Genomic DNA, 18,695 nt, shown 5'->3' on the forward strand with positions numbered 1-18,695 from the left:
ATGTAGCCAAGGTTTATCTTCTACTAACATCATAAGGTATTCATTCTGCCAGATTATAAGTAACTACCAATTTTCACACAGCCTTGGTCGCTGGGGCCCATCTCACATGAACAAGTACTGGTACTTATACCTGAATGGCCTCTCAGCTCAATTTCAAGTTGACTTTAGAACTCCCAACAACTTCAGTGAAAGACAACATTCACGAAAAATGCTTTTGCTGGGTTCTTACAGGCCCGTGCATTAGTTCATTCAGCCAAAAATCAGTTCTGCCTTCTTTCGATTACCATGAAAACAATTCTTTTTGAAGAAGGCATTTCTTACCATATTTAGATCATTTTCTTAAACAAATCCTTTTTTAAAAGCACTAATAAAACATACTGTTGAGGAATCACATTCCAAATAAAAGCCATGTAGCTTTTCACCACACATTCTGTCTTGTTCTGGCTGATAGATAAAATTGAAATATTTTCCTAACTTTTAAAACAGACATACCCCTGGGTGTACCGCTGGCAAGCTTCTACAGTGAGTTAGTACAATCAAAAAGTGTTACTCAAAAGAAAACGCATGCATAACTTCTCTCAGGCATAATCTATAATTTAAACATGAGGTGTAAAAACCCAAAACAAAACAAAAAACCCAAAATTAAATGAAGWGTTAAATTTTCCACTGGGCATAGAGAGAATACTAGAAATTAAAGAAAAGAAGAAGCAATTATGCATGTTTAAGATGAATAATATACAAATAAAATAGACTGTATGGTGGAGATTTTTCAGTCTGAAACACACAAATGCCCTCATCTTTCCCCGATCTTTGTAATACCATCAGGACAAATGCTGCAGAGAAAGCAGCAAGCAAAAACCAACACAAAACTGCCATTTAGACTGTTCATCTACTCTAAGTCCTGTCAGSTGTTCACACCACCTTTATTTACCCAGCTTTAATAACACACATTAGTTTCAGTGCCCTGCCAGATCTTTTAGTCTCTCAGCAACTAATCTCAGTACAATGCTAAGATTCTGACACTGTTTGATTTCTACAGTTCCTCCCCTCCTCCCCCCCCACCCCATCCCCCCAGTTTCAGGAATATGGCACAGTACATGAATTTCTTTTAAAAACATGGTAACAAGAGTAGCATTTTGTTCATTTATTTTTTAGYTTGCTGGCTGGATTTAAAAAGTAATTTATCATACTGCCCATACTATAAAAACATAAGTTCATATTGTAATGCTTTGATTTACAGCAAAAAAGGTCAGATCATCTATCTTCCTCCTTTAGCTTTCAGAAGGAAAAAAAAAAAAAGAAAACTAGGACTTCAAAAAATATTACCTCAATCAAAGTTTACATATATTCAAAATACATATGATTACACAAAGATTTGACAATCTACAAGAACCCTTTCCTGTTCCATTTAAAGCAGTACTCCTTTTTCATTAACCTGTTCTTCGAGGTGAAACACAGGACCACTGTAATAACTGGGGCCACAGAAACAGCACCAACATCACAAACTATAGCTACAAATCATGTCCTTCATTTTGAAAATAATCTGCTGTGATTCTTTCAGACGGAAACTTTTTTACAACAATGCAAATAAAACTGAAAATTCATGGAAGGAACCAAAACATAGAAATCCTTGGATACACAGCATACGGTGTTCCTTCAATAAAGCACATAGATTTTCATTTGTAACTTCTGTATTTTGTAATTCTGCCTGTTACAGATAACTTGCAAGCAAGAGGTGAGTTTGTTGTGCTTCTCCATGAGTTTTGAAATTCAGAACTTCACTCCAAGGGTCTTAAATCTATCTCACTCCTCAGCTGCCTATTAGCCTACAAAATCTGTATTCTCAACTACTCTGTCTTCTGCTCTCCCCAGAAGCACCTAAGGATCTCTTACGTCTTTCCAAACACCGTCTGTAAAAGCAGAGGAAACTTTCTACTGCATACTAAATGGTGTTGATGTTTAATAACYAAGGGACTTTTCCAAATCAGTGAGCTCAGATCAGCCACCAGAAAGAACAAACATTTGATCTCTGACATAACTGACGTCACATTTGTGTATCTTGTAGAAACTGTTAACAGGCCCTCCTTTTACAAAGTGCAAAACGGTGCCATTAACTTCTCATTATTTTGTAACAGTCTGAAAGCATACAAAGTAGAAAAGCGTATTTGTACATAGCCASACTTCCCAACTGCTACTTACGTTTTCACAATTCTGATCTCATGTGCCAACAACAGTAGTTTTTAGAAGATTATCMATCTTTTTATAAAGCCATCTGGAACTGCAAATTAATAAAAATTGCCAGGAAGGGGTTTTCTTTGAAACAAGTGAAAGAAGAAGACATCAGCACAATTGTCTGCAGTAGAAGTTAGGGTAGTACCACAATGAAGGGCACAGGTAGAAGACATTGCAGAGCCCAGAACAAGAATTTTGCTCCTTTACTTTGGCAACTTTGACATGGCAACGGACTGCTGTTACTAACACATGCCAGACACAGCACTTTGAGATAACACCACCACATAATGCATGCTGTCCAATAAAATACTGCAGCACACTGAGACAAATGGTTGAGGAAAGCAAAAGGCACAAGCAGAGGGAAAATTCTTCTACATTTACCTTTGATGGTACATGGAAAATTGARTGATACCTATCACGTAACACTGTGGTCATGATTTTTTGAAAGGAAAGTAAGGCAATCTGTATCACTCATATTATCAGCATGTAAGATCCATAGGGAATGAATGCAAAAAGGATATCAGTGAAAATGTCAGTTTCTAAAGGAATGACACAGAGATGCAAACAATCCCACCTTGCTGGGCGGGAAATATACATAAAAGAGGAATTTGATCAAACTAAAAGCTTCTGCAATCTGAAACTCCAGAAGGARACATTTGAGAAAAGGAAAAGAATTCAAATGGACCTCGGAGAAGGCTAAATATTAAAAAAAAAACAGACTGAACATGAAAGATAAAAAGCAGAAAAGCACAGCACAAGTTATTTTGATAAGAAATGTGTAACTAACAACAAGAATGTCACAATAGTTGCAATGCTCTATTTTGAAACCTTTWTCTTTTTACTCATCTGCATTTTTCCACCTCAACAGAAGGTCAACTACACTCAAAACTGCTATGCAAACATATCTTTACAATGGAGGAAGTGATAAAAAATGGTAATAGGACTTCTTTGCTTTAAAAAACGTTGAGATTTTTGGGTGGACAACACAGAAAAGCTGTGGTCAAAATAATTTTCATGCACTAAAGCAGATGGCAGAATTTCTTCATCACTTCTACACAGGTAACTCATAAATGAAACACTACCGGGAATTATTCAGGCTATTTGCATATTAGCATGTGATTACTCATAACAAAGTTTGCAGAAGGATATCTCATGGAAACACAGAACTAAATGAATGAATGGATTTTTATGATCTTTAAGTTCTCTATGCTATCTTGCCCTGGGTCCTGTGAATGCYAGCTTTTAATGAATGCTAGCTAGGTAAAGCCATTCAACAGACAGATTATCTAAGAAATTCAAGTATTTTAAAATCCCTTTTTTGTCTCCATTTCAGGGCCAATTCCACAYAGCTGCAAACAGGAGTCAAAGAGATTACCTTGGAGGATGTGACAGGTAATATTTGCAGKTTTTAAAAATAGATTAGACAACTGTTTAGAAAATAATTGGTACTGTCTTGAAGGAAGTGAAAGATCCGGTAAGTGTCATAACTCCTCGCAAATTCCACTCTATCACTATGTATCACTCAGACTGCACACCTGCAACAGTTTCAGCTGGTCCAGGCTGGTGATGCTGCCGTCCTGCCTTCCAAATATGCATCCCCTAGCAGCCTTATTATGCACCAGCACTACTCCAGCCCCAAGAGAACTCCCCTAGAAAGTAAAACTAAACCAAAAAAATAACCTGCCAAAGAATATTAATCATAATGGAACTCCTTACAACTCCTTTGACATGGTCACCAGTGAGATSGAAATGTAGGAGGGGATGAGGAAGGCAATGAAAACAATTGGACATTTGGTCCACTATGGAAGAGAGATCAATTGTCTCAATTGTTTCAATCACATACTTCTGCATAATCCCAGAGCCACCAGTCCACTAGTGATAATACCAGGAAGCACAACTGAGAGACAGACTGAAAAAAATGTCAGCAGCAGTGCCAGATGGACCGGGCAACAGGACTCAAACTGARCTCAACATTAGCTTGAGGGAAATAGTAGTATATGGCTAAAGTTAGGTTCCTAGAAGTATATTTATATGGCAGCTTGTTTTTCAGGTGCCTAGCTTGTACGAAAAAATTAGGTCACTCAAGAATGGATATAAAAGATTGATGTATGCAACAAATTCAAAATTCTCTAAATTACTCTACTGAATAATAAAATCTATTACAACCAATTAAGTTCTCAYCCATTATTTTCCTTCAGGAAAGTTAAAAATGCAATTAGTAGAAGTTTTCCTTGGACCCTTCCAATTTAATTTTAGTTAGCATTTCATATAAAGCTCACTTTATTCTTGAAAATAATTCAAAAAACAGTCTTGTACCAGCCTCAGCAGAGAACAAATCCTACATTACCAAAATTCCTTTGATTAAATTAAGAGCTCTCAGTTTCCTATAGAGCAGAAGTTCCTCAGATATCTTTCCCAAATCACTTGCAAAGCTATAGAAAAGGAAACTATTATCCGATTTTATGAAATGCGCTATAAAGCACAAAAGACGGAGTGTTCTTGGTTTAAAGGAGCTTTGTAATGTGTTCCTTTCTAAACTACAGAGAAAGCTTAAAGGGAGAAAAGAATAATTTCAGAAGCAAGAATAATTTCTCCTGCAAAGGAGAAAAAACWCAAAAAACATGGTTAATACAATAACATGAAAATCTGGAACCAATTAAGTAAAGAACTGCTCAGCATGTAAGGAAATAGTGCTATTTGTCAGAGCTCCTATCATCAAACCAGGACAGACATTTTAYAGCCACTAGCGCAGAACTGTAATATGTGAACCAAAAGAACTGCTAGCATTTTTTAAAAGTTATTCCATTCTCTGACTGGAGTGTGGCTACTTAAACATAAAGGTTACTACTGTCCATCTACTTCTGCTCTCCAAGCCACATYTTAGATGGATGGACCAGAATGGGCACTTTTTGAATGATTACTTTTTTTTCCCAAGAATATGCTTTGGCACTCATCTGAATTAGGAGCATATTTGCACTGTAATATTCAAATCCAAAATACATCAACACACATACCTACCCTATTGACATTAAGCAACATGAAGTCWACCTTGGTAAGAAATGTGTACAGTCATTTTAAGGTATGGACACCCAGTCACAGAATTTTAAAGTGGCAATACAAATGTTTTCAAGTAAACCTTTATAAGTAGTTATTTCCAGCCAAATGACATCAGCAAATTGTTTGCCAACAGTATTTCACTTGCCAAACCAAATTGAAAAACCTGTCCCTGAACAATTTTGGCAGCAAGAAAGTAAAATGAAGTAATTTCTAAATGTTTTTGCCAGTTCTGAAACACTCTATTATTCTTCAGATGTTGTTTATACTCTACATACAGTTGCACCACCATGAACATTCTTTAAAAATACAAGTTAATAAACAATATAGAAGAACCACCAGTCTTCTCCTCAGGAACTTCTTTGCAAATGACTAGCTGGATTTCTTTAAATAGCCTATCTGGAAATACTTTGGGAAAAATCAAAATACTAAGCTATCACTCTAAGTAAAGACCATACCTGCACATAAATTAGCCTTTCCAATTAAAAGGGTCCGTCCACATGAGAACAGGACTTTAAAAAAGACAGTTTACTACCAGCAACAAGAGTAAGCAATGGGTGATCACTTTGTAGAAGAACCATATACAGCCTGACATCAGAACCTGTGAGTTCTTCCAAGGAGAATGAGCATGACTTTTCCCACAAATTAAAATCACTCTGAATTCTTGAGAGGCTTGAATAAGAATCTCCTTCYTTCACACAAAAATCTTTTGAAACAATATCTACACCTCTCAATGCATCATTATAACTGGGTTGGAAGCATCAGTATAAGTAGGTTAGAAAAGGCACCCAGTATTATCTGTAAGTCAGCTAACAGCCCACACCACAGTTTTCAAAAGGTAAAAATACAGCTTTCAGAATTTAGAAAGAAAAAACCTACACCACTAATCAGAGCTTTTGCTCAATGTATACTGTTTTATGAAKCATTAACTAGAAAAAGAACAAGATTCTGACAAGATGAAATATGGCTATGAATATTATTAAGATTCCATAGTCTGAAGTGAAAAAACCCCAACAGTTCATCTAATGTGTTCCCCCAGGAACAGAGTGCTCTTACAATTTAAGGTATACAATGCAATAGTCAATTTTGTGATATGCCTTACCTGGCACYGATCAGTTGGAACACCTGATTAAATAAATTAAACACCTTTTTTCAGCCTACAATTTTATTTGCTACTGTATTTGGGTTTTTTATTTTGAGATTATAAAGATCAGTATGCTCAAAAGCACATACTTTTAAAYGTATTTATAGAAAATTGCCTTTCAAGAGTTGCTGCTAACAGTGTGTAGTCCCTGAACCTCTGTTTTGTATCTGTTCCTGGGAATAAGCAGCCTGATGGTCAGCTATGTAAGAGAAAAGTGATATTCATTAAAATTTCAGTCTAGCTAGCTATGCTTTTACTTTATAGAAATAGAGACCTGTCTTCTGTTTTACTTGCAATATGGCAACATTGTATGAGCAMTGAGCTGCAGTCCAGCACAAGTTACTAAGGATTGCCAAATAAAGGGCATGAATATCATGAGACAAGAGCCAGCCAGACAACCCTGCCTCCTCATCCTTGATCATCACTGTAGCAGCAAGAGTGGCCACAGAACAAACAGATGGTCCTTCCAATGCAGGAGCAGGTGCAGCAGATCATCACCAAAAAGGTGATGGTGGCATGAACAGTTTTCTTGCAGAGCACTGTATTACTCAATTGTCAGTAACAGGCAGCCATTATCTTAAGAAGTTCAGTTTTAGATCAGCTGAAAACCTTTACTGAGATTTACCAGCTCTGGCTGGTGTGTTTATATGTCTGTGGACAAGTAAGTGTGTGTATATGCAAAAGTGACAGAGAAGAAGGCTAGACACCAAGATACCTCACAAGGCCAGACTGAAGGTGCTGTAATCATATTAAAAAAAGCTGTTGTTAACAAGCAGTGACTAACACTGGTCTGGCACACAAGCTGAAAAAACCTGGACATTATCCATATCTCCCTTTAAAGCCAATAGTTTTCAGTAGAAAGCACTGGTTTGGAGATACAGGTCTGAGACAGCAATTTTGTTCAAGAGGATGAAAGAGCTGCTAGGTGATGGTGAAGTGAGGCCATGACAGAAAGAAGATGCACAGACTTTACACAGTAACGGATGGCAAATCCCTCTCCCCTCACAGGGGTAAGGCAGCAGTCAAACAATGTTTTTTTGGAAGATGCCTCACCTGGGAGTTTCTGCAAATCATGACAAAAATTATGCATTTTTCTAATTAARCTAACTAATTAGAAAAACTAATTTTGAACTAATCCTTGATTCGTGTTCTGCCAAAAAATTTACTTGTTTTGGTACACCTGTCTTTGAACAACCTCGTGCATCAATGGGCCCAGTGGGTCACAAAGATGGGCTTTCCAAGATGGGCTTGGAAAGATCTCTTCCCACACCATAGAGTTAAAGGTAGCACAGAGGCTGCATAACAAATAAAGCTTTCAAGAACTGACAGGTATCAGGGTGGATGAACAGAAGAGGAATCTCTAGTAGGAGAATTTCAAACCTGCATAGTATGCATCCCTGTGAGGCTGTGTATCTTTCTTTACTCAGAAATCAGTCAAGGTTCCTGAAACTCTCTGTCTCTCTCTTTGTTCATTTACTTTCCACTGTTTATGTCCTCACAGCAAGAAGAAAACTAAATTTAGCTGAAAAGCATACTTTCTCTCCTTTTAAAGACTTTTAAGCACCAAATAGACAGGAAGGGTGCAAGTGAACATCATGACCAATTTGGGARGGAGCAAAGTGAAAATAAAAATAGGTAAGGAGGGAAGGGAGAGACTCAAAAAGAGATGGTGCAGAGTTGAACTGGAAAGAAAGGAGGAATGGGAAGCAGTAGTGGATGAAGAGCAAGGGAGTCAGAGTAGAAAGAAAATGCCTGTTAACAGGAAACACATGCATAGGAAAGAAGTTCTGTTTGGTCTACTAGAAACAGGCCTTCAGTGCCATTACATTTGACTAGTCAAAAGGATACTCCAGGGAAAGGAAAAATATATTTAAAAYGTCAATAAAGAGCTGATAGTTACATTGCAAGGAAGAGTATAAAGAAAATAAACTTCTTTCATTTCTTTAAGTAAGGGAAAAACCAAACAAAAAACCCCCGACCAGATTTTAATGCATCACTGTGAGGAATACATCAAATACAGCAGATGGATCAGTATTAACTATTAACTGTGCACACAGCTTTGGCTAAAATAAAAAGCAGTGATAAAAAAAAATTCAGCAAGATATTAAACACTGTTGATACTTCCATACTTGCTGTCAGTACTGGTAACCTCCTGCATGGTTATTTCAAATATAGTGATCTTTAGTAGAGATGCTGGTAAAGGATCCTCCAAATAGTATTTTTCCACACAAAATAGACACATCTGGAAATCCAGGAGCACACTGACCTAGCAAAAAGTTACATTTGCATATTGTCTGCTTGGATTAGATGGCTACAAAAGAAACATCTGAACTAGGGAAGCAGTCAAAGGAACAAGATGTGAATCGCCACTTTGCAAAAGTCGGGTTACACTGTTCTTGCACATTGGACAAAGGCATAAGTTTCAATTTCTTTCCTACCTCTGTTACCAGGGGCCAAAATTAGCTTCACACGGATGAGATGACCAGTCATAATAAAGCAGAAAAGGTTTGAATGAGTGAAGTTACCTGTGCAATACTTTTTTTTTTTTTTAATAATAGAGAGCCTTTACCATGGGCACCTAGTCCTCATGCACCCTTTCCTTTCCTCTGTTATTATAGAATGCAAAAGAGATCACAGATTAAAGAGAACAGAAAAGGCAAAGGTTGTATGCATAGACTTTTTCTTCCAAGTCACATACAAGCCTAACTATAGGCCCTGAGATATAAATACAGGTTACCACTGTTGTGATTTATATCTCATGGCCACAATTCCAGCAAAGAGCACTTATGTGAATTTTAGTATAGCATTTTATAGAATCATAGAATGGATTGGGTTGGATAGCATCTTAGAGATCACATTGTTCCAACTCCACCATCATGGCACCTTTCACCAGACCAGGTGAGACCAGAGCCTCATCCAATTTGACCTTGAACACTGGACATGATGATGTAATTCCTAGCTACGGATATGTCATTCATCAGGTGTGTTCCTTTGTGAGTTGGTGAAAYTGGTAAAAAATTTGATTTTTTAACACTCTTTTATCTTCAGCATCTGGACTATCTTTGTGATTTCAAGCGATTGATCTACAGTCCTTCTAGACATTTTCTAGCTTAATCTCCAAATTTCTCCTGCTTTCAGGATAACTTGAAAAACATAAGTTTTTTTCCATTTTACAGCATGTTGTTATGTAATTCTTGCCAGGAATATATATATTTAATAATAAGGRAAAAAATACAGCATGATTTTCCCCCCACGCCAACACCCTGTGTCAAAAGAAATTTATTATTATTTTTGAACATGAAGACATTCCATAAATACATTCCAAGTAGGCTTTTTGCAGAACATACCGTTTTATCAGTGTTAAATTTGAGATACAAGTCCAAGAGCTGCCTTTGCAGCTCATTAAATCAATGCTATTTTGACAGTATGCTGCAGTATATGTGCTCCTATATGAGAAAGTTTCACCACTACCTTTCTGCACTCCAACTTTGTCACTGCACACTTCTCCCAATATAGCTCCCTGCTATCATTTGGCACCATGCGCCACTATTTCCATTGGCCTGTAATATTTTCAAAAATGCAATGATAATGCCAAGACTCACCAAGCAAATGATGAAAGGACTACATCCATTTCCCTGAGGTGTGTTTCTGGACAGCATTTACAAAATAACTAGGAACAACCTTCAGTGTCACAAGAAGTGGCTCAAAATTAAGAGAAGCAAGTTGCTTCTGAAGAAATGTATTTTCCTTACTTCCTGCATTACTATAGCMTTGTAAAAGCAAGTAAAATTGCTTCAATGCACAGCTGCTTGCAGAACCTGGTCAGGGTTTTTTTTTTTTTAGTTTAAAAGAAAAAAATGGAAGTATTTATGTCGTGTATTGGACAAGACCCCCATGTCTACTGCAGTAGCTTCAGAAGTAACCTCATAGGATAGGAGCGGCAAAACTAATCCTAAGGAAACAATCGCATACCACTTTGTTAGTTTTGTTGCATGACTTATTTGGGACACAGTAAAGTAGTACAAATCCAGTGCCTTCTGGTCTGATAAAATTCAGCCCTCATTATTATCTGTAAAATCTACTTTTATTATATATTTGGATATACTGAAATAAAAGCAGCATTTATTCTCATAGATATGATGCTTCTCTTACCCCATTTTAGAGCATAAATAGTGAAAGCCCCAAGTATTTCATACCTATTACAGGAGCCAGTCTACACAGATGTCTGTAAATGTCATCCCAAACAAGTCTATTACCCAAATCTCAGAAGAATAAGAAAAACACAAAGATAAACCCAAGATGAAGGGGAGGCAGGTTCACCACTCCAGAAAATCACCTTGCTAGATAAAGTACAGGCAAGGAAGTTACTGGTGCATGTTGCTGCTCTGAAGAAGAGCCAGAGGAAAAAAAATGTGTGGTCCTGCAACAGACTAGCAACTGGAAGCTTCTTTCATCTATGTCCTCAACCTCATACTCTTTCCCCTCTAAGATCATCCACTGTTAAAGCTTTTTACTTTCAAATGACAGGCATGAGTTACCAACAGTTCACAACCCACAACAGGCACTTCATTTCTGATGAATGGTATTTCAGGAAACTCCCTGAGAAAGAAAACTAGCACTATCTCACATGAAACTTTTAAAAACTGTTTTGTCTTGAAATAGTAGTTTTTGAAACTGCATTTAGCACTGACTCAAAACAAAGTCCTGGAATTGAGAAATAATGCATTTGAACAGCTGAAAAAAGAGAAGGCTYGGCAGGCTGCATCTGCATTATGCTGTAGCTCCAGAYAGGACTACCTGTACCACATTTTATKAGAGGCCAGCAATAAGWGGTATCTTTTAAAAATGCACAAAAGCTGCTCAGTTTCTTACAATCCCATATGAAAACAGTGTCTTTTAGCTGCACTTACTACCTTCAGGAGCAGAGAATGCTTCTTGAAACACCATGACTGACAAGAATGATTATTTTCCCTGATTTGGCTGCTGGTTCTGCAAGTGTTTGCAAGCATCTGGGGTACAGCTTTGCCCACTATTCTTGATAACTGAGAATATCTGAAAAGGGAGTGCTCATTGGTTTCATGCCTGCCCAGCTCCATTAATGCTCCAACAGTGCAAGTGGAAAGTATTTTTGCATTTCAGTGTTTGAGTTGCACAAAAAGAACATTAGGAATTGCAACTTGTTTACAAGAAGCTCTCTTGAGTTACAACTTCAAGGAGGCACTATATACCTTACCAAAAATCTAGATTTCCTTTTAGATGTTGGACAAATAGCAAGAGACTGAATAATTCGTGTGGCTGATGCAGACACTTGTAGGCTAAGCAACCTGTAAAGTWTATGCATATAATATTACAGAATCATGCAGGATGTGTTTGAGTTCTTACAGGGTCGAAATAAAACCAGGGAGGAAAGGTCTCCTTAATAATTCACACATTTTCAAAGAAAATGTTGCTTGAAATTACCTCCTTAACAATAATTTCTCCCCCTCCATAATGTAATTCAAGACAGAAAAACACTCTACTGTAACTAACTTGTGGTCTTCGATTTTAATAGAAACAAACTGGAATTGAAACATACTGCTGCTTTGAACAGACTTTTGAAAACAGCCTATGCTTTTCACCCTCTGTAAATGCACATTTTAAAGCCATTAGGGAGGCATTTTGGGATGAAATGGAATATATAAAATGTAAATCCTGCCTGACTTCARAAAAGCCCTTCATAAGTAAGTTGAAGAATGTTTTTTTACATGCATATACAATTGATGTATATTATGTATATTATACATACTGTCTATATTACATGTTACATATGAGATACAGTAGTTTATTATTGTATTTTTACTGTCTTATGAAGATCATAGATTGGTTTTGTTTGGAGGGGTTGGTTGGTAGACTGGTTTGGTTTAAAGACCACCTATTTCTAATCCCCTGTCAGGGTCAGGAACACCTTCCACTAGACTGACGTCACACATATGTACACTGTACATACGTACACACACAGATATAAAGCCTATAAAACACAATTTGTTGCTAAGATGCAGTGGCAGACTGAAAAACATTCTCAACTGAACACAACATCAGAACTGTGAAATGGAAATGTAAGTTGTCCCCAAATAACCCTTACACTAGAAAAGACATATTTTTACTGAAGAGTAGTATAAAAAGTGATAGGATKCTATATAATAACTGTAAAATAAAGATATATTCTTATATGTATTTATGTTCTCTCAATATCTGAAATGCAAAGTATATCAAAGCAAATATAATACTGTATTTTTGAAAATCATTGCATAATATGAAATATGAATCAGTGAGTAATAGATAGCTTCTCCAGTGCATAACTCATGTTGGATACCTGTGAATTTTCGTTAAAAGAATTAGATTTTAACTTAGTCTGAATACTGTATTCAAATAAATTAAAATGTTATTGAGTGGCATTGCAACATTATTAGATCTGAGTGACTCCTGGATTTCAAATTTCTGTGTCTTTATCATGTCAACAGACAAACTGCTTTTCATAGCATTTTTTTAAAACCTCAATTAATAAAAATTGCTGCCAATTACTGGCATTTTTAAGCCATATTGCTACACAAAAAGAAAAAAAATCTTGTCAATAGGTAGTACAGGCGCTGCAATGCCAACCACCATGTTTCATAGGTCACATCTAAATCAATCCAGTTCTGGCTAAGCAGGAATGACAGCTTCTCTTCACAGTGAAACCCAGATATGTACAGTTTGCCACTGTACACAGATTTTTAAAGACAACTACATGATGATTTTTGGTGTTAACTTTGGTTAACTTTTGGTAAAGTTGAAATTACTCTATCTCATACATACAACTCACAGTATATCGAAGAGTATCCTTATCCTATGTAAGATGGCTTTTGCTACTGTTGTCACACCCTTGCTATCTGCGCAACAGAAGTTAAAACTTGAACAAGTGGTATTATTTTACTCCCTCTACATTTATACCCACTGCACACCTCTGAAATGATTGTTCACTGTCTGAGCATTAACTTTACTAAAATATTTGCTTTGCCTGCTGAGAGCCTTATTCTCTTGGAGATAATGTAAATGAACAGATGGAAGTATCACAAATGACCTTATGACTTGCCATCATCACTGCTGGCTTTGTTAATTATTCACTGAATACCAGGTCTGATCCTCACCTGCAGGCATGGAATGTTGTGTGTCAAGAGAATGTGCGTGGCAGACAAGAATATTTGTACCATATTTCATAGGTACAAATAAAAAAGTCACTTAATAGAATATATACCCTTGTATTCATGGTCAAGGCCCAATAGGTAAYACAGACTCTGGTGCTGGAGTCTCTTAGGAACCCCAGAGCACAAGCAGGTTCACAGCCTGCATTTGCTTACCCTGAACACAGACACACAACAGGCTCTGCTCTGCTGCAACGCAGTGGCAAACCACAGGAACACAGCATAGACATGGGCATTATCAGAGGATGTCACCCTTTCCTGTACCACGATGCCTTTCGTTTCTTCTGTCAGCCTGTAAAGGTACAGCTCCTACAACTTGTTTGTTTAGTCCTTAAGAGTCTCTTACATAAAAGACTGAACTTTTGGAACCCTCAATTTTGCCAGAAGAAACTGCAGTGACTTAGTAGGTCTTATGGGGCTAGCCCAAATTTTCTCCTTATGTCCCAGGTTTTATGGGAAAGCTTGCTGCAGAGGATTGACAATCTAAGCATAAGTTCTCAATACTAAACAAAAATCTACATAGCCCAGGCTTTATATATGGCCCTTCATGAGGTGTTTCTTCAGTGCCTTATACAACAAATCTACGCAACCAGGATTGAGACTAGGGCCACCTGCAGCTTGCTGAACTAGACATTTCCATATAACTGCTAGCTTCAATTCTTCAGCAAAATCCAAAGTTGCTCTATAAAAATTCTGTTTGAAAATTTCCATTGAATTTTAATGGTGAAGACATGGTGTCCAGCAAACCTTATAAAAGGTCTGAAGATGAAGATTGTATTCCTCATCCTTCCAAGTTTGGGGATGCTCCTGCAAATCCAGTGTGTTAGAGGCATACTACTTTTCCCACTTTGCAGATTCATACTATATAGGTTTCTCTGACATTGCAAAGCCCATTCTAAATATCACTTCCAGCTGATAGGTGGGAGCAACAAATTAATGGAATCAATGTTTATAATTAATATGTCTGAGGTCCCACAGAAAGACTCTGAACATCCATCTCCCTATATCAACAACTGCTGTTCATTTCAATTAGCCAAAACAGTTAAATCAAACACAGTTTGCTTCCAACCTTTTCAACCAAACTTTTGCTGCTTCTAAATGCTGTAGTCCTTACCATGCCAAAAGCACTCTGCATAAAAAGATAAACAATACTAAAAGCAATGCAAGCAAACATCCAAGTATTTAATGTGGTTGCTACTAAAAGAAACTTTAAACCCAGCAGTAACAAATTCAGATATTTGTCACTAGGATCCCTAGATTATTGCAAATGCAAAAATTAGGTCTCCCTCTTCACAAARTCTAATTGCTTACTCTACTTCACACTACTTCATAAGAACCCGTATTTCTAGTAGATTTCATGTCATTTGTGATGCTTTAGCACAATATTACAGTGTCAAAAACACTGAGAAAAATGTTTACATTTCAACAAACAAGTTAAACCCCTGAAAGAAACCYATGTCCATGTAATTATACCTCAAGTTTGAAGCTAAACTCTTTGAAGTCTATGTAAATTGTTCAACAGCAGCCAACAAGAATATCCTAAAATATCTTCTGCTTTTAACTTGACATTTAGGAACCACACTTCTCATCATGAATTTTACCACCATTTATTTGCAAGTAAATAGAATTCTTCTATTAATGTAATCCTGCGACAAAAAAAGCAAACCAAAAACAAACAAAACCAACCAAAACCCAAAAACCGAACAAGCAAAAAAACAAACACCAAAAAGCTCAGAAACAAAACAAACACCCAACAACAAAAAAAAACAAAGAAAAATCTCCAAAATAAAACAAAAAGAATGCACAACTTGAAGCCAAACAAAAATCTTATAAATTGCTTCCTACCACAGTCTGATATTACACATCTAGTTTCAACTAAAATTGTCACTGGAATTTTAATGTCCAGTTTAACCATATTTAACAGATGRTGTACTTGTGTGCTTTTATACTTGCCATGGGTAATGATGCTATCCTGACATTATTAAGTCAGAAATATACTGAATATTAAGACTGAGGGAATTTCAGATCATATTTTCTGGCTACATAAATGCAACTCAAAGTTCTATAATATGTGTGGGAGAATATATGAATAGACCAGATAATTTCAGATTAAAAGAAACTGAACATATTATTTTAGATTTAAGCTCTTCCTTGAACCCCAAACAACCATGGGAAAATCCCCTTGAGTTTTGGAAAGGGCCTATGAGCAGCTTGACACTGCTATGTCCCTATGACTTCTGAGGTCCTTCTGACACAGGGACGCAGTCATAAACAGGTAAAATTCGGCTCTACAGAGGTGCAATAATGCCATGCATGGATAAAGTTTCAAAGACATCTTATCTAAATTACTGTGGCATCTATTGTTGAAATAAATCACCCCATTATTTTTGGGAGCCTGCCTCAGGGGGAGGGAAAAAGCCAACACAAAGCCAAACAAAACATCAGCATCTTCCTTTTAAAAAGCAAATGTATAATCTAAATTGGATTATGACCTGGCAATATATGCCATTATTCAACAAAAATTAACTAAAGCAAGTTAACTACTAATACCAATTAGTACAGATGGGGGTTTTGTCCTACAATTCACACTGACTTAATTTAACAAAAAAGACRTTTGCTTTTTAGCTTTTTTCTTTTTGTTCAAAGACAGTTTCAAATTACTCAAATACAACCTGATGAGAAAAGAATGTAACATATAAAGCTACTCTCCTTTTTGTAGTATCATATGTCAGACTGAAATGCTAGAGTTTATGACTTAAACGTTTTCATGACGGACTTWCTGCGTATTATAGCAAAACTATAGGAAAGCTGCAGAGCAAGCCACCAAAACCCTGAATGGRACCCTGGCTACACTGCTCACTGCTTGCTGATCAACGATAAGATACACAACAACTCAAAGCTGGAGAGAATGACCCATTCACAAAGGTATCACGCTTAGCACGTCGGGTGGGGACAGTCCCTCAGGGCTATCAGCTGTCAGGCCAGCACAGACCCTCACATCAAMGAGTGATGAGGGGACAAGAGAGGCTTTGGGTGTGCCTGCGGTCAGAGGCAGAGAAACGCCCCTGCTCTGCTGTGCAAAGGAGCTCAGCTATRGGGCCTMGCATCCCGGGACAAGCTGATCCAAGCTGATGTGGACAGTCGAGGGGCTGTCATGGCCCATCAAAGACCCCCTAAARGGGTCCCCAGACCCTACAGCAGAGATGATGCAACAAATCCACAGTGTTGCAAAGGACAGTGTCAAACCGAGCCCCCCGAAGGGGTGACACGTGGGCGTTCCCAGCTGGCCCAAAAGGTGAATTAATGCACTGGATTCTGTACTCTGGCGTGGCGGTGTGGTGGCATGGCAGCAGAGGCGGGGACTCTCAGCACCCAGAACACCGGATGGAGGGGAGCAACGAGACGTCGTTGGGACCCCCGGAAGGGTGATATGTTTCCATCTAACCCCTGTCACCTTCTCTCTGTCCCCCTGGATTCTGCCCCCTCCCCCCCACAACTGCATACTTTCTATTWCTTTCTTTCTTCTCCCGCCTCTTTTACTATCAAATAAAATAGATCAATTTTTTGGCATCGACATTTCATCTCGTTTGGTTTTAATCTCGTTTTGGGAATATTCTGAACCTTTTTTCATTCGGTCTGCTTTTTTCATAGACACTTAATTGCCTCTGCTTTTCCGTGCTSAAATCATAACATCGTATCACTACCAAAGAGATCAGACAATCCTCCAATCACAGGTAACTTTGACTACTCTTCTTAAAATTTAACAAACATACCAAACTAGATAGAGATTATGAGTGTGCATCAGTTCTTTTATGGAACCATGTCACACATACTCCAAATATCCAACTCCTCACCATCATTCATCTGCATCAACACCGCACTTATGTCCAGCCCTGCCAGGGGCACACCTGCCCAGACCACTGTGCACAAGGCTCCTTTAGGGCACTGGCAAGGCTGCCCTTGGGAAAACTGATAGTCAGGACCAGAGGGGTCTTTGCCCACATCACAGAAATGCAAGCAAGTAAGGAAAAGCTGTGATYGTGTAGAAGACCCATTTCAATCTTTGCATCAGGGCACATACCTATCCCCAGAAGGGCTTCCTTTGTTTGCCCAAAGAATACCTAGATTCAGATCTCAYCACTTCAGCTCCTACTGATCTCAGAGGGACAGAATGTGGATGAGAAGAAGCCTGTGCAGTGAACTAACAAACAAAACATGAACAGTGGGATCACACAAAAGGGTCTTGATCAGGTTTCAAATTTCTGTTGTCACAGATTGTCACTTCCTACCAAGATTGGAACCATGATCTAAGTAGTAAGATGCAAAGGGCAATTTTGAATTACGGGTAGTTTCTGCAATGTATACACACAAAGTGTAAGGAGTCAAGATGHGTGATAAAGGTAAGTGCACTTAGTAACTGTGTATATGTTCAGGGCTGCTTACTAGTTAATAATTGACCACCCCATATGGGCAAACAGCTGTTAAAAAATTATCACTCTTACATCACAGGTAAATAAATTCAAGCAACAAAAAACATGAGGTACGATATTCCTACAACRCACAACTGCTTTGGGGCTGCACCAAAGTCACAGGTTGAAAGCAAATGGACATAAACTACAGCASTCTTTCTTGAACAGGTTCAAAGAAGAGTTCCACAGTGCACAAATACTGTAAGAATCCTTACTCAACATTTCCCCTGAAGAAACTATGATAAAGTACTATGGTGCTGGTCTCAGATGTTCATTTTGATATGTCAATCCTCCACCCTGTAGAATTTCTGTCACTTCTGCAACATTAAGGACACAAAGCAGAAGCTGGGTAGGTTCAAATAATTATCAAAAGTATGAGAATACTTATAAAAATGAACACAGAAGCCAGTAATATGCAAGACATGCTCTGTTTGGGCTTTAGTAAAATGGACTTCAGATGCCAAAGAAATACACCTAAATCTTGATACTGGAGCCCCCTAAGACAGAGCACCCTATGGCTCTTGTTTCCATTTTAAACAACATTTTTAATTATTTACATAGTAAGAAAATTCTGTT

General features: G+C 37.7%; 1 protein-coding gene across 4 annotated transcripts in view; it reads right to left on the reverse strand.

Moving 5' to 3' along the window:
- Window positions 1-18,695, reverse strand: part of PIP5K1B (phosphatidylinositol-4-phosphate 5-kinase type 1 beta) — a 93,756-nt gene that overhangs the window by 63,970 nt on the left and 11,091 nt on the right. The window lies entirely within an intron of this gene.

The sequence above is a fragment of the Malurus melanocephalus genome, unplaced genomic scaffold, assembly GCF_030028575.1.
Source record: "Malurus melanocephalus ecotype Western Australia unplaced genomic scaffold, MMel_1.1 scaffold_54, whole genome shotgun sequence".
Classification (NCBI taxonomy): Eukaryota; Metazoa; Chordata; class Aves; order Passeriformes; family Maluridae; genus Malurus; species Malurus melanocephalus.